The sequence below is a fragment of the Phoenix dactylifera genome, chromosome 16 (assembly GCF_051530095.1).
Source record: "Phoenix dactylifera cultivar Ajwa chromosome 16, Ajwa_hap1_PhDact_Kaust_v1.1, whole genome shotgun sequence".
NCBI classification, from domain to species: Eukaryota; Viridiplantae; Streptophyta; class Magnoliopsida; order Arecales; family Arecaceae; genus Phoenix; species Phoenix dactylifera.
In genome coordinates this window covers 5218822-5235030 of record NC_143205.1, presented here as the reverse complement: position 1 = coordinate 5235030, position 16209 = coordinate 5218822, and the positions used below count along the sequence as shown (strand labels likewise).

Here is a 16209-nt window from a genome sequence, read left to right as displayed (position 1 = left end):
GAATATCAAAGAGTACACAAGAAAACAAAAGTGCCCTAATCTTCTTCATCAAGAGCTTCATTCAAGAATCAAAGAAAGGGATTGAGCAGATTCAAAGAGTCATCAAGAGCTCCATCCTCCCTTGAAGAGTGAAGCATCCTTGACAAAGAAGAGCAAAGCCACTTCAAAGCGATAAATACTTTCTAACTCTTCTTTGTAGTTAATATTGTTTCATATGCTCATTTAGGAGTTTGAATCTTTCCTTTTGTTTGTCGAACAATTTGTAAAGGTTCGTTGGTGAACCCGTAAAACCAACAAAGGTTTTTGGTGAACCCGGAAAACCAAAGTGTAAAGGTTCGTTGGTGAGCCCGCAAAACCAACAAAGGTTTTTGGTGAACCCGGAAAACCAAAGTGTATAGGTTCGTTGGTGAGCCCGTAAAACCAACAAAGGTTTTTGGATTGTAAGCCCAGAAAACAATCCAACTATAATCCGCGGGATTATAGTAAATTCCCAAGGGGTCGCTTGGGGAGTGGACGTAGGTGCTAAGGAGAGCACCGAACCACTATACTTCTTGTTGTTTGCATTGTGATTTGTTTAAGTTCACTAACTCATCATTTAACACAAGTAAGATAGTTAAAATTCAAAAGAAACCAATTCACCCCCCCCCCCCCCTCCTGGCTTGTCACCTTGGGCAACACCCTTCCCCTCCCTACTCGAATGGGGGACCATCGTCCCAACGATCCGCCCCTCCACCGGGATGCCGTTCGAAGACGAGCCTCCACCCGATGTGTCGTCCGCCTTCGCCTTCTCCGGCGATCTCCGCTGGGCCACTTTGGATGGATATTGCCACCCCTCCGAGTCCGGTGTAGCGATGGCCTGACTCACCCCGTTTCCACTAGGATTTGGAGCCAAGCCAGGGGGGCCCTATGCCGTGCCGGAGCTTGACGGGACCGCTGGCTTCCTCCCCTTCCGGCTGTCCACCTTGGGCGTCCTCCCTTGTTCAAGGCGATGAGTGGCCAGCCAAGGGCCATACAGCAAAGGTTCCCCCTTCTCAGGCTCCGTTCCTCCCACCGGAATAGTAGCCTTCAGTAGGTTAACCCCTTCTTCATTATTCCCTTCTCCATGGCTTCCTCCTATCTCCTCCCCACCCACCGCGGCAGCATTTAAGACGCAATTGATCCTTCCATGGCCAACCCGCCCGCATCTGAAACAATACTCTGGCAGGTTTTCATACACGAACACCTACCAGAATTTCCCCCCACAACCCTCCGAGATGCCATTGTCGAACATGCCTGGCTTCAGGGGAACGCTTATATCCAGCTCTATCTTCACCCTTGCGAATCCCCGCTTCTTCCCCTGATCCGTGGCTCCATCCAGAGCCAGCGGCCTCCCTGCCTTCGCTGCCAAACGGAGTATTATCTCCTTCTCCCAGTAATCAAGTGGCAGACGGGGGAGTCGTAGCCACACCACCACTCTACCGGATTTGGAAGATCCGGTAATGTAGTTCGGCCTCCATTTCTCCATAACAAAAAGTTGCCGGCTACCAACCATGGGCCACTCACCAGGGCGGCTTCTCGGTCCTCCTCGCAAGCAAATCAGACAGTAAGTACACCATCCGATATAGTGAAGCACTCGACCTCATAAGCTAGGTTTCCCCTCCGACGTACCTCTCGCGCCACCCATTCCACCGGGACCTTTCTTCCAATGCTCCACATGAAAACTGTCGTGCTTCTCCATGCACTCCTCGACTTCTCCAGCAGCTCTGTAGGTACCTCAAAGACCTCCGTAAACGTTCTCTGCAATGCTCCCAGCTCTTCATCGGAAATCGGATCATCGCTCCACATCGCCTGCCTCGCCGGACCCCTAGTCACCTCCGCCCATGACGGGCCCTTTGTGGGATTAGGAGGGGCTTGGCGCCTCGTCTCCATAGGTTCCTTCCCCTTCGCCTCGATTCCGGCCATCTTCGCGTCCCGGACTTTTTTGACGAAAAGCCTCGCAGATCGCACCTTTAAAGCCTCTTCAAAGGAGCAAACACCTCAGGCAAATGAATGCTTGATTTGTTTCCTTCATATTACTTTCTCCTTTCGCGCACCGTCGCCAGCCCTTCCCGCGCCTTTAGGAACAGCGAATCGAGCAGTCTGCGGTCACGCCATGCCGTGCCATGCCCCCCACACGGCCAGGCGCCCTCCGTTGGCCCGCGCGCGCCCGGCGTGCCCATGGTGGCGTTGCATGGGTGTCATGTGCGCCTCCGCATATACTGCCACGCACCTCCACGTGGTGCCATCCCCATGATACTTGCACTCTCCCAGCGTACAGGTGCTGTTATGTTGTGTCGCCCCACCTTGGCGGCGCTACCCTCCCCCTATTCCTCTCGAGTCGGTTCTCCCAAGTATTATGATATAGAAATTCCTTCTGTTCTCATTCGGAGACGCCTACAGTTACTCTGTATTCCTCTTGTCTGCTTTTCTAACAGTCATCCTTAGCTTTATTTCCTGCCTATATAAGGGGCACCATTCCGCTTCTCCCTTCGCTCCAAGGACAAGGAACGAAGAAGGAAGCGTCCCATAAACCTCACCAAGTTTTTCGTTTGTAGCACCAAGCATCAATCCTCTCATGGGATCGGCAGTAGACAGTGGGTGGGTCCTGTCCCTGTCCCTAGCTGCCAAATGCGGAGGACTCCCCGCCGACTCCTACCGCCTCCTCTCTCTTGCCACCGCGGTGCTTCTCTTCGGCCTGGCCACTGCTTTTCTCCACTGGGCTTCACCTGGCGGCCCAGCCTGGGGAAGGTATTGGTGGAGCCAAAAAATGCTCCGGCGCGCTGAGACAACAATCCCGGGGCCAAGTGGCCTCCCCGTCCTAGGGAGCTTGGGCATCATGGCCGGCCTGGCCCACCGAAAGCTAGCTGCCGCCGCCGAGGCCTTGGACGCCAGGCGCCTTATGGTACTCAGCCTTGGCCACACCAAGGTCGTAGTCACGTCCAACCCCGACGTCGCGAGGGAGATCCTCAGCAGCTCGGCCTTTGCCGACCGGCCTATCAAGGAGTCGGCATACGGGCTCATGTTCCACCGAGCTATCGGCTTCGCCCCTTACGGCGCCTACTGGCGCAAGCTGCGGAGGATCGCTGCTACTCACCTCTTTTCACCGAAGCAAATCACTGCCTCTGCGCTGCAGCGCGCACAGATCGCTGCCAAGATGGTGGCGGCTTTCAGCAGTGTCGAGGCCAAGAAAGCAGTCCAGCTCCGGAGGATCCTCAAGCTGACCGCTTTGAGCAATGTCATGCTTTCCCTGTTCGGGAGAAAGTACAAGCTCGAGTTCGGCCGGGAGAGTGAGGAGTTGCAGGAGCTGAGGTGCATGGTGGAGGAAGGCTACGACCTCTTGGGAAGCTCAACTGGTCGGACCACCTCCCCATCCTAGCTAGCTTGGACCTCCAGAAAATCCGATCCAGGTGCTCCCGGCTGGTTCCCAGCGTTAGCCGGTTCGTGAACCGTATCATCGACAAGCATCGGGCTGGATTCGGTAACGAATCGGAAACTACCCCTGGTTTCGTCGACATCCTGCTGTCATTGCAGGGCAGCGACCACTACAACAAATGTTGGTTTTGCCGACTGACTTTTCCCGACGCTAGGGGAAAGCATCGGTAAAGTTTGGCTCAGCGCCAACCTTTTCCGACGCTTTGGGTTAGCGTTGGAAAAGCGAAACAAACAACGATGCTCTAAAGCGTCGTTATAAGTTTAAGAAACAACGACGCTTATAAGCGTCGTTAGAAAACTTAAAACCCCAACCCTTCGCTCGATCGGCCCCCTCTCCTCATTTCCTATCTGCGAGCCCTAGCTGCGAGCGCGCCGACTTCCCCGCTGCCGTCGACCTCTCCTTCTGAGGTAAGCCACCTCCTTCTCCTCCTCCTCCTCCTCCTCAAACTAATCTCGCCTCCATCCCTAGCCCCGATCGGCGATCGAAGACTCCGCTACTCCGCCGCTGTCGACCTTGCTGTTGGCGACGCCCTGCACCGGAACCCACTCACACCAGTACAACCACCAACGTCGGACAAGCAAAGAGAGAAGCAAACGGATAAGCACTCTCTCGCTCCCTCGACACCGGACTCAAGGATCACCGCTTCGCTTCCGCTACGAAGGGCAAAAGATTACCCCGTGGTTTCAATAGGGTAAAACACTTGAGCACCGCAGCGGATTATCAAACCAAAGGAAGAAGAAATAGGAAGAAAATAGCAAAACAAACACAAAGATGTAACGAGGTTCGGCTACAAGTAGCCTACGTCCTCTACCGCTCCAACTCTCAATTAGGATGAACAGATTACAGAGATAGCACACACCCGAACGATCACACGCGATCGCTCTACAAGAGATTCACACAGAATTTTCCTTGCACAAGAAGTAGGATCCCAATCCTCTTCTTCTCTAGAACCCTAGCCGCACAAAACAAGAGTCTCTCTCAAAATATCCTTGAATATCTCTTCCTAGGGCTCTCATGAGTCCTATATATAGTCTCAAGACCTTCAGATGATCATAGCCATCGAAACGCTACAAAAAAACACCAAAAGAAAATCGTCCGTACGATTTTCCGCGAGCCCGAGTCGACTCGGCTGTGGTTTGAGTCGACTCTGGCACGTTTGGACAAAACTGGCACGATCTAGGGTCGACTCGACTGTAGCTCGAGTCGACTCGACGATGCTTCGAGTCGACTCGACTGTAGCTCGAGTCGACTCTGACAGTCCAGACAGAAATATGGTTTTCTCGGTCTTCTGGTCTTTCTCCTCCCGGGTCGACTCGACTGTTCCCGAGTCGACTCGACTGTTCCCGAGTCGACTCGACTGTAGCTCGAGTCGACTCCGACAGTCCGCCAGACAGAATTATGCAGAATTGATTCTCCTTCAATTCTCTTCATCACCAATGGTCTCCACATACCCCAACAATCTCCCACTTGGAGACCTTGGGTATATCCTAGTGAGATAGGTACGATGCCTCCTCAACGTCTTCAAGCATGAAGACCAGCAGAAGCTGAACAACTCCTCAGCTTCTCCACCGTGACGACCTTCGTCAACATATCTGCAGGATTCTGACTTGTATGAATCTTCTCCAACTTGACGAGTCCCTGCTCGAGCAATGACCTCACGAAGTGGTACCGTATGTCAATATGCTTCGTCCTTGAATGGAAAGCTGAATTCTTTGCCAGATGAATTGCACTTTGACTATCTGAATATAACATGCAATCCTTCTGCTCCTTCCCAAGCTCCTTCATCAAGCCCTGAAGCCATATTAGTTCCTTGCACGCCTCTGTGGCTGCCACATACTCCGCCTCCGTAGTCGACAATGCAACAACTGGTTGCAACCTGGAAATCCAACTGACGGCTCCACTGCCCAAGGTGAACAAGTACCCTGCTGCTCCTCCTGCCGTCCAAGTCTCCTGCCATGTCTGAGTCCACAAAGCCCTGTAACCGGATCTCAGAACCTCCATAGCACAATGACATGTGCTCCGTGCCTCTCAGATACCTCAGTATCCATTTGACCGCACGCCAATGCTCCAAGCCTGGGCAGCTCATAAAGCGACTCACAACTCCCACTGCTTGAGCAATGTCAGGTCTCGTACAGACCATAGCGTACATCAAGCTCCCCACCGCCGATGCATACGGGATTTTTGACATATTGAGCTCCTCCACCTGCGTCTTCGGACTTTGTCCTTTTGAAAGCTTTAAGTGGGCACCTAGTGGTGTGCCAACAGGTTTGGCACCCTCCATGTAGAATCTCTTGAGTACTCGGCTGATGTACTCCGCCTGAGATAGTCTGAGGATATGTTTAGATCTATCTCTGCTGATCCGCATCCCAAGGATCTGTTTCGCTGCTCCTAGATCCTTCATTGCAAATTTTCTTGACAGCTTCAGCTTCAATTTTGCAATCTCATGCATGCTAGCTCCTGCAACTAACATGTCATCAACATACAATAGCAAGATAATGTAAGATATACCGAAGTCCCGGAAGTAGCAACAGTGATCCTCCTGACATCTTTTGTATCCTATCTCAAGCATGTAACTATCGAACTTGAGATACCATTGTCTGGGTGCCTGTTTCAAACCATAGAGGCTTTTCTTTAATTTGCAGACTAAGTCACCCGTGCCAGCTGCAATGTATCCCTCCGGCTGCTGCATATATATCTCCTCATAGAGATCTCCGTGAACAAAAGCTGTCTTCACATCAAGCTGCTCTAAGTGAAGATTCTCTACTGCCACCATGCTCAGCACCGCCCGAATAGAACTCATCTTGACTACAGGAGAAAAGATCTCCGTGAAGTCGATACCTGCTCTCTGCTGAAATCCTTTTACAACCAGCCTGGCCTTGTACCGTTTCTTCCCATTCTGCTCTTCCTTCAGCCTGTAAACCCATTTGTTTGACAGTGCTTTCTTCCCCTTGGGCAGATCCACCAAATCCCACGTTTGATTCTGCTCCAATGACTCCATCTCATCATCCATGGCCAACTCCCACTCCTTCCTAGTATCAACCACCAATGCCTCCGTGAAGCATTCAGGTTCGCCATTATCTGTGAGCAGCAAATAACTAAGAGTCCCATCATATCTTTGAGGAGGCTTCCCATGAGTACTACGAGTGGACCTTCTTAGTTGTGGAAAGGGTGCCAATACTTTAGGTTCTTGCTCTGACTGAGTCTTCTGACCAGAATTTGTAGACTCCTCTTCAGGATCCACAAAACACGGCTCAACAGGTTTTGTTTCTGATTCAGTGCTCTGCTGCATTTTCTCATTAAATACCACATCATTACTACGAATGATCTTCCTGTGTTCGGGATCCCAAAACCGATACCCAAACTGTTGACCTCCGTATCCAACGAAAATGCACTTCTTTGATTTGGCGTCTAGTTTGCTTCTTTGACTGGAATCAACATGGACATAACTGGTACAACCGAATACTCGTAAGTGCGCCAAATCAATCTTCTTCGCTGTCCATGCTTCCTCAGGAATCCCAAATTCAAGTTTCTTTGATGGCCCTCTGTTGATCAAGTAGGCAGCAGTGTTAACTGCTTCTGCCCAAAACTACTGTGGCAATCCAGCATGTATCCTCATACTCCTGGCACGCTCATTAATTGTTCTGTTCATCCTTTCAGCAACTCCATTTTGTTGTGGTGTCCCTGGAATTGTCCTCTGCCTGACGATCCCAGCCTCTGCACAGTAGTCCTCAAACTCCCTGCTACAATACTCACCACCGTTGTCTGATCTCAGGCATTTTAACCTCCTTCCTGTCTCGAGTTCTACCATTGCCTGCCATCTCCTGAAGACCCCAAATACCTCTGACTTGTGCTTCAAGAAGAACACCCAAAGCTTCCTGGTAGCATCATCAATAAAAGTAACATAGTACTGAGATCCACCAATGGAAGAAACCGGTGCAGGCCCCTACACGTCTGTGTGCACGAGATCTAGCTTTTCTTGCTTCCGAGGTTTACCTTCTTTGTTGAATGAAACACGCTTCTGCTTTCCGAGAATACAATCCTCACAGAAGTCCATCTCAACACTCCTGAGACCCTGCAGCTTTCCCAACTGGTGCATCACCTCCAGTCCCTGATAACTCATGTGCCCAAGTCTGCAATGCCATAACTTGGCGTCCACATCTGCTGCAGCAACTCCAATAGAGTTCTCCGTGCCGTTGGCGATATAAAGTGTCCCAACCTTCTTGCCACTAGCCACCATCAACGAACCCTTGGATATCTTCCACTGATCAGCTGTGAAAATAGTCTTGTACCCCTGGCTCGCCAACTGTCCAACAGAAATCAGATTCCTCTGCAGTTGAGGCACGTGCCGTACGTCCTCAAGCTCAAGTGAAGATCCAGAAATCAACTTCACTTCCGCGCTTCCCCTTCCTTGTATGGTGCAAGGCTCTCCATCCCCTAAGTAGACTTTGCTGAAGTCTCCCTTCTCATATCCTCCAAGAAGCTTCCGTTGGGATGTAGCATGGAAAGACGCGCCCGAGTCTATCACCCAAGACTCGTCACCGGTAGATAAAGATAGAACGAGGTCATCTATGTCACCGTTTTCAGCAAGATTTGCCAGATCCTTGCTAACTCCTTCGGTGTGGTCGCCTTGCTTCCCTTTAGGAGATTTGCAGTCCCTCCTAAAGTGCCCCATCTTCCCGCAGTTCCAGCACTTCGCTCCCTTGTTCTGAGGTGCTCGAGACCTGCTGGATCTCGACTTCGAGTCGCTTCGAAATCGACCGTCCTTCTTTTGTCTTCCCCGGTTAGAGATGTTTAGTGCACTTCCAGACGACTCCGTAGCTCCAGAAGATTTCCTTCTTGCTTCTTCACTCAGAAGCACTCCCACAACGTCATCAAAGATCAACTTCTCCGTCGCCGAAGAGTTGCTCACCGCCATCACCAGGCCCTCCCAGCTATCAGGCAATCCGGAGAGGATTAGCAATGCCCGAATCTCATCGTCAAAACTAATCTCCACTGACTCCAACTGGGCCGTGAGTCCATTGAACTCGTTGAGGTATTCTGCTACGCTGCCGCCATTTTTCATACGAAGATTAAACAACCTCTTCATGAGAAATACCTTGCTTGATGCTGAGGGTTTCTCGTACATCCGCGACAATGTTGCCATCAACTCCATCGTCGTCTTCTCGTTTTTGATGTTGAATGCCACTTGGGATGCAAGTGACAATCTTATGGTGCCGAGCGTCTTCCGATCGAGGACCTCCCAGTCTTCATCGGACATCTTCTCTGGTTTCTTCGCTCTACCTCCAAGAGGTAAATAGAGATCCTTCTGGTAAAGATAATCCTCTATTTGCATCTTCCAAAATCCGAAGTTCGTGCGATTGAACTTCTCAATTCGCAACTTCCCTTCATCCGCCATTGCAGAATACCAATAGCTCTGATACCACTTGTTGGCGACGCCCTGCACCGGAACCCACTCATACCGGTACAACCACCAATGTCGGACAAGCAAAGAGAGAAGCAAACGGATAAGCACTCTCTCGCTCCCTCGACACCGGACTCAAGGATCACCGCTTCGCTTCCGCTACGAAGGGCAAAAGATTACCCCGTGGTTTCAATAGGGTAAAACACTTGAGCACCGCAGCGGATTATCAAACCAAAGGAAGAAGAAATAGGAAGAAAATAGCAAAGCAAACACAAAGATGTAACGAGGTTCGGCTACAAGTAGCCTACGTCCTCTACCGTTCCAAATCTCAATTAGGATGAACAGATTACAGAGATAGCACACACCCGAACGATCACACGCGATCGCTCTATAAGAGATTCACACAGAATTTCCCTTGCACAAGAAGTAGGATCCCAATCCTCTTCTTCTCTAGAACCCTAGCCGCACAAAACAAGAGTCTCTCTCAAAATATCCTTGAATATCTCTTCCTAGGGCTCTCATGAGTCCTATATATAGTCTCAAGACCTTCAGATGATCATAGCCGTCGAAACGCTACTAAAAAATACCAAAAGAAAATCGTCCGTACGATTTTCCGCGAGCCCGAGTCGACTCGGCTGTGGTTCGAGTCGACTCTGGCACGTCTGGACAAAACTGGCACGATCTAGGGTCGACTCGACTGTAGCTCGAGTCGACTCGACGATGCTTCGAGTCGACTCGACTGTAGCTCGAGTCGACTCTGACAGTCCAGACAGAAACATGGTTTTCTCGGTCTTCTGGTCTTTCTCCTCCCGGGTCGACTCGACTGTTCCCGAGTCGACTCGACTGTAGCTCGAGTCGACTCCGACAGTCCGCCAGACAGAATTATGCAGAATTGATTCTCCTTCAATTCTCTTCATCACCAATGGTCTCCACATACCCCAACACTTGCCGTCGTCTGAGGTAAGCCTCCTACTCCTCCTTCTCTTCCTTCTCCTCCTCCTCCTCCTCCTCCTCCTCCTCCTCCTCCTCTTTGTTTTCTTCTTGTCTTTAACTCTCGCCCGGCCCCGTCTCCTCATCCTCTGCCGGTCGATGCCCTGGCTGCGCGCCGACATCTCACCTCCATCCCGAGCGAGCCGTAGCTACTCCGCCGCCGTCGTCTGAGGTAAGTGATCCTCATACTCTCCGTAAAGAGATTTTCGGGTAAATAATTCCAGTTTTCATGTTACTAACAGAAATTCATTGCTATTTGTATGGTATTTCTGATGATTCTGTCATAATAATGGAGTCTATTTCATTCCTTAGCATCAGGTGGTCTATTTTATCTAATTATTTCATTGACAGTCTGATTTGGGTCCTGACATAAAATTAAAATATGTGGGAGAATAGATGGTGTTTTCTTCGAGAGGTAGATTTATGCATGTCTGATTGACATGATCTTTTTATTCTTTGGGTTAGTTTTATGAAAAACAACTTATATCCGGTTTACGAGTCTAGAGATAGGATCTTGATTAATGTTGAGAAGTCCTAGCCGAGAATATGAAAACATGTTTAACAGGATTTCTGTTTTCGATAGGCCATTGACCATTGTAGCTTTTTTGTATGGCAAGGCTATTGAATTCATAGACAGAGCACCGTTATTCCATAATGTCCTGATGAGTTGTGTACTCGGTTCTTAGTATATCTTCTTTCAGAAGCTAATTTTTTGCTCGTACATGATTCCATCAACCTAAAGTATTTTAAATATCCAAAATGCCTACTTCATCATCTATTATGCCTTTAATTATTCGAAGCCTTCGCGGCATGTGCTGGTTACCCTTGGCAAGATTCTAGTTTTATGCTGTAATGTTTGACAGTGTTCAAACTATACATGATAATAACACTCACAGAAAATGTAAATTATTTATGTTTACTGAGTAACTAGTTTTTGTTATCCGGAAATGCAAATTTCACTAGCTACAGGCATTTGAAAACTTTATTAAAAAGTTTGACAGTTACAGTGGTTGAGTTTAGATGATAACATGTGCATAGGAGTCTTCTTAGTAGAAATTTTGAAAAATTTGTGCCAAGTGTGGACACATTATAATGTAATAAGTGAGATGCTCTGTTCTTCAAATTTCAGGATGTATCATGGTGTTTGACAATTTGCAATTGTTCTCTTTAATGGTGGCATGTGGAGTTAGTCAAACTACTTCAATGTGTTGGTTGACTGGTACCTTATAAATGATTTTGTGTATGAAAATAAATGAGAAATTGGAGCCAAAATTCTTGATGTCATTGGAATTCCTTTACTTCTGATTGGTACTGTTGCCTGTACAGATCTCTGACCCCTAATGAATATCCTGAAGCCAACTCAACTTTTTAACCTTGAATAGCATCAGATTTGGTTATGTTGTTCTGTGCATTTTTTTCATGGATGTTTTTACTTTATGTGCATATCTTCGTAGTAATCTGGCTCGAAGTTTGAGCAGCCAGCAAGTTCATCTATAAATTGTCGTAAAGCATGGATTTGGATTGGGATTGCTGGTGCATCATCGAGGAGCTGCCATGAACTTAAAGAGTTACCTAGAAAACTTTAAAAATCCAGGCTGCGATTCTTGCTGCTACTCTGAAAGTGGTGTCATCACACTACTCCCAAATCATACCACTTTACCAGTAAGGCTACTCTGAATTTGGACTTGTATCTCCTATTATTAGTCTTCTTCTTGAAGATAAGTCAGCATTTATAAAGTTTGTCTACACTCAATCTGAAAAATAAATAAATATAAACAAGAAAGAGAACAGGGATTGTGATAATGGATTTGTGGGTGAACCACATGTTTTAGCAAATCTAATAGTTATGCTGCATCATATATAAACATTACTCACGCATAGATTGTTCAGAAACCCTGGTATATTATGTTTGTCCCATACATATGTGCAATGAGTTCTGGTTTCATCGTATATTAGTTCTCCCACAAATCAACAGCTTTAAGTGTGTTTCCTATCTTCACCTCTAAATGTTTTTGGCATCAGATTCATAGCTCCTTTGCAATTAGAACTCCATATCTTACTATTCTGTATCAGGATAATGCTCGTGTGTTTGCATTGACAGTCGGTCTCTGCTCCAAGTAAGTTTTGCATGCGACATTTAAATTTTTCAAACTTTCAACAGGTGCTTAGTGACTCATTATTGTTGCAGGCTGGGGAACTGGTCATGTATTTAAAATCTGTTGCTTTAAGAGCTAATATTTGGACCAGCTTAGATGATCATGTAAAAGTAATGTACTTTTAATATTTATTAATTGTGAGAGAATAAGGAGTTTGGTGCGGGAATACAATATAGTTGAGAAGACTATCTTAAATATTCTCAATTCAGAAGAGGATGGTGGCAGTTATAAGAATATTAAAAGTAATGTACTTTTAATATTTAACTAATATTGATTCTTTTTTATGCATACTAGATTACAATATGCCGCGAGGAAAATGTTTCAGAAATATTGAGTTTCAGCACACATCCGTGGGATCTACTTCTGATCGTTCCCAGCAGCCCGATGAGCCCCATACTCAGTCCGGGTCCCAGTCTGAGCACGCCCCACCTGCAGATCGTCCAGACACGGATGACGTGGACGTCCTGGGTAATTTGATTTATAGTTTTTATATTAATTTCTCTTACAATCTAACTATTTTAAATCATTTACCTTTAATGGACTTGTTATTTTATAGATGGACTGGGGAGAGTGAGGAGAACACGAGGGCCCACTCGAGCACGGGACGTATGGAGCCTACCTGAGGATGAGAAGATTGTCGTCCATTGCAACGAACTGGGGCAGCCCATCAAGAATGCTGCAAGCATTTTATCCACTTTTTTAGGATCAGTTGTGCGGAAGGGACAATTATGTCCGCTCAACTATACGAAATGGAATGAAATGCTTCCTTCGTATAAGATTGAGCTTCTTAGAATTGTTGAGGTAAAGAATTGAAGTTGCTTACTATTTTCAATTATTTTTTGATTTAACATTGATATAACATTTTTGACTTTGATGTAGACAAAGTTTGTCCTTCCTGCAAATAGCCATGATTGGGTGCTGAAGTCCGTCAACCGCAAATGGAAAAAATATAAGGCAAAGCTAAAGGCGGATTGAAAGCACGAGGGCATGACTGAAGAGGAGGTGGCCCGTGTTTGTCCTCCAGATGTAATCTCTCATCAGTGGAGGGAGCTTGTCCACTACTGGTTTTCCAAGAGAGCTCAGGTTGTGTATATTTTTTCAATACCTTAGATTGTATTTAATATTATTATAGATTAGAAATGTATACATTGTATAAATTACATTGTTTATTGTTTTTCGGGGAAGACATATTCCAATATTGGTAGAGCTGCTCGAGCATCGCAGACTGTTCCTCACACTTCAGGCTCCATGAGTTATGCGAGGCGTAGGCTGAATTCGTAAGTTTTTTTGAAACTCTTTAAATTTATCTTAAATTATTCTATCATATAGCATGTATACTCGTGAAATATACTTTTTGTTGTAGGTGGATGATAATGGGAGGGAGCCTGGTAGGGTGGAGTTTTATAAGATGACTCACACCCACCGAGATGGCAGCTTTGTCCGGGAGGAGTCAAGAGATATAGTTGTATGTATTCATCTTTGACTTGTGCTGTATTTTTTTTTGGTTCTATTATTCGCATACATTAATTTGATTTTTTTTTGAGAGATATAGGATAGGGCAACAAATCTTATTTCAGAGCGCGTCGGAGGGTCATCATCATCCGACGCGAACAATCATATTGAAGCTCAAGTGCTTACTGAATTGATGGGCCCAGAGCGTTATGGTCGAGTGCGGGGTTACGGCGTTGGAGTTACCCCCACTCAGTTGTCTTCAGTGGGCACATATATAAGAAATGTCAGAGAAGGTAGTAACACTGCAGAAGTTCGTCATCTTCAAGCAACTATTGAAGAGCTGAAGCAAAACCAAACAAATTTGCAGTCTCAGCTTACGAATATTACATCCATGTTACAACGATTTCTACCTTCTCAGGTAATTAACTTTATTATATTTCAATACTTTACATATTATTAATTATGATATATGAGTTAATGTATCACATTATTCCTAACTTTTAAGGTTTCTCTTTTTTTTTTTTTGTAGATTTCTGATTCTTCAAACGCTTGTAGACATGATGATGATGGAGCTGAATCCCGTCCCTGATGCATTCTAGATTATCTTTTATGAGTTTGATATGTATATGTTTCTTATTTTTCAGAGTACATTGTAATTTGAAGTCTATTAAGCAAATTTTTAATCAGATATGATAATATTCATATTTCGAATGATCTGAGTGTTTATGTCAATGTATCAATTTAATACAGGTTTATATTGTTATATTGATTGTATTGTAATGTGTGTTATGTAATATGAATTCGTATTTTTATTTTTTTTTAAAAAAACAATTTCCGACGCTTTTAAGCATCGGTAAAAGACCCCGTGGCATGTAATATGAATTCGTATTTTTATTTTTTTTAAAAAAACAATTTCCGACGCTTCTAAGCGTCGGTAAAAGACCCCGTGGCACAGTACTGGCACGCTTTCACCGACGCTAAAAAGCTTTAAGCGTCAGGGAAAAACTTCGTGGGACAGCACTGGCATAAGGATCTACCGGCGCTTAAAAGCGTCGTAAGTTTCCGACGCTATATAGCGTCGGCGAAAGCTAGAGAATTTCATACCGTCGGGTTATTGCCGACGCAAATGCTTGTTTTTGGCCGACGCTATATAAGCGTCGGGATATCCCTGTTTTTGCCGACGCTTTCGTCATGCGTCGGCAAAAAATTATGCCACTCTGGTATAATCGACGCTTTGGCGACGCTTTAGATTGCGTTGGTGGTACTTTTGCCGACGCTTATAAGCGTCGCTATAGGTCAACAAAAGCGTCGGGATAGCTCAGTTTTCCTGTAGTGGACAGACTATCCGAACCAGACATGGTTGCCGTCCTCTGGGTAAGCTCACCTCCTTCAAATTAAAGCAGGTCGAAAGAATTAAGGGTAAAAACATGTTGGTTGACTTGTTTTGTTACTTTCTTGAAAGTTATGTAGGAGATGATATTAAGGGGTACGGACACTGTGGCCGTGCTGATGGAGTGGGCGCTGGCGTGGCTTGTGCTCCACCCGGACGTGCGGGCGAGGGTCCAAGAGGAATTGGACCGAGTGGTGGGCCGGAAGCGGGTAGCAACGGAATCTGACATGGGGTCGCTGGTGTACCTCCAGGCGGTGTTGAAGGAGACGCTAAGGTTGCACCCACCGGGCCCGCTCCTCTCGTGGGCCCGGCTGGCAACGTCCGACGTGGTGGTCGATGGGTGGTTCGTGCCGGCAGGGACCACCGCAATGGTGAACATGTGGGCCATTACCCACGACCCGACCGTATGGGCAGACCCGATGGAGTTCCGGCCAAACCGGTTCCTCGGACCGGACGGCGCCGAGTTCCCGGTTTCGGGCTCGGACCTGAGGCTGGCACCGTTCGGGTCGGGTAAGCAGAGCTGCCCGGGAAAGGCTCTCGCCATGGCGACGGTCAGCTTCTGGGTGGCGTCGCTGATGCACGAGTTCGAGATCTCGCCACCGGATCATACACGTGTCGATTTATCCGAGGTCCTAAGGCTCTCGTGCGAGATGGCAGTTCTCCTGACCGTTAAATTGCAACCGCGGCGCAGGATCGATTAAAGTAGTAACGTGCTTACCGACTGCTCTCTTCAACTAGCTTCCTGAAGAATGTTTTTATGCATCTCTCTTTTTTTTTTCCCCTCCTTTTTATTTAGTAAGACGTTTCCTGTTTCCTTTTAAAATAGAAGGTGTTGTAAACCATTATCTACATGTAAATTCTAAACGGAAGAAAAATCCAAGTAACAAGAATTGGACATATCAAGCGGCAACTTCAATTTTCCAACATGAGACATAAAGGATAGTTGTGAATAATGGTGACAATTTCAAGTCCACTCTTCATGCTTTCTTTGTCACAGCATTTTATATTCTACATCTTTTATTCAAAGAAAGGGCTTGAAAAAAGAGTGCTAATCAACAAATCATGTAAATAAAGGTATGACACAGTATTAATTACCAAAAAAAAGAGGCCAGAATATTTCTCATTCTAAAGGGCCATGTTACATAAATACCACAGCCATCAGCATTTGGTATTGTTGGGGGAAAATAAGCTGCTCCGAAACATAAGGGTACGCGGTCAGCATGTACCTAACGACATCCGACCTGGAGGCGTATGCCCGGGCGCTCGACTAGGCGCCCGACCAGGCGGTCTACTAGAAGCCGACCTGGAGGCGCCCAGCCCAGCGTCCGACCTGAAGGCGCCCGGTCTGGCGTCCGACCTGAAGGCACCC

At 46.9% G+C, this 16209-nt stretch overlaps 1 pseudogene; it reads left to right on the top strand.

The window, feature by feature from the left end:
• The first annotated feature begins 2593 nt into the window (after positions 1 to 2593).
• Positions 2594 to 15541, top strand: LOC103699197 (cytochrome P450 78A9-like; annotated as a pseudogene).
• Positions 15542 to 16209: the final 668 nt, after the last annotated feature.